Here is a 1,202-nt window from a genome sequence, read left to right on the forward strand (position 1 = left end):
AGCCCCCGGCTCCCCACCTGCAGGGGAGTCGCTTCACGGGTGGTGAAGCAGGTCTGCAGGTGTCTGTCTTTCTCTCCCCCCCACCCCCCGTCTTCGAGTCCTCTCTCCATTTCTCTCTGTCCTATACAACAACAATAGCAACTATGATAATAACAAGGACAACAAAAATGGGAAAAAATGGCCTCCAGGAGCAGTGGATTCATAGTGCAGTCACCAAGCCCCAGCAATAACCCTGGTGGCAATAAAAAATAAAAACACATTTAAACATTTGGAGATAGAACCCACTCATATTTAATTCAAATCAGTTAAGGGTGGGCACGGTGGCCATCTGGCTGTGCCTGTTTCGCTTGGTCATGAGCACCACCCAGGCTGCAGCCCTTGCAACGCTTCAGCGCTGTGCTGTCTTTCTTCCTGCCTCTCTATCTCTGTCTTCCTAATTAAAAATAAAAAAAAAAGACTCGGATAGATATTCATCTAAAAATAGAGAAAGGTCCAGGAGGTGGCACGTGGGTACAGTACTGGGCTCTCAAGCAAGAGGTTCTCTGACTGGCATCTCACGCCAGAGTGATAGTCTGCTTCTCTCCCCCTCCCTTCATCACTAAGTAAATCATTCTGCTTTAGCCAGAGCACTGCTCAGCTCTGACTGATGATGGTGTCCAGGACTGAACCTGGGAACTCAGAGTCTCAGTCATGAAAGTCTTTTGCAGAACCACAGTGCTATCTCCTCAGCCCAATAAGTTATTTCTCTCTCTCTATCTTTATCTCTCTCTCTCTCTCTCCCTCTCCACTCCCCACCTCCAAACACATGAAAATATGCTGCCTGATCACTGGTCACTAAGAAACATCATTAGTATAAGGAGATGCAAATCAAAACACAAGCAGACACCACTTCACACTTCCCGAGTGTCCTGCATTTAAATGATGAAAAACATTAAAGCTGGGATGTGGATCCTTGAGAACCATCTACAGGGGCTGGGGGGTGGGGGGGCGGGGACTGGCCTACAGGGCTGCAGCATTAGGGAACAGCCCAGCCATTCTGACGGGTTTAATCAGACTGTCCACGTGGCCCGCAAGTCTGCGCTCGGCTCTAGGCCCAGATAAATGAGAACACAAAGACCTGTACACAGAGCTTCACCAGCATTAGTCACAATAATGCCTCCTCCCCCCCCCAAAAAAAAAAAAAAAAAACAGAAACAATTCAA

Source organism: Erinaceus europaeus, chromosome 17 (genome assembly GCF_950295315.1).
Source record: "Erinaceus europaeus chromosome 17, mEriEur2.1, whole genome shotgun sequence".
NCBI classification, from domain to species: domain Eukaryota; kingdom Metazoa; phylum Chordata; class Mammalia; order Eulipotyphla; family Erinaceidae; genus Erinaceus; species Erinaceus europaeus.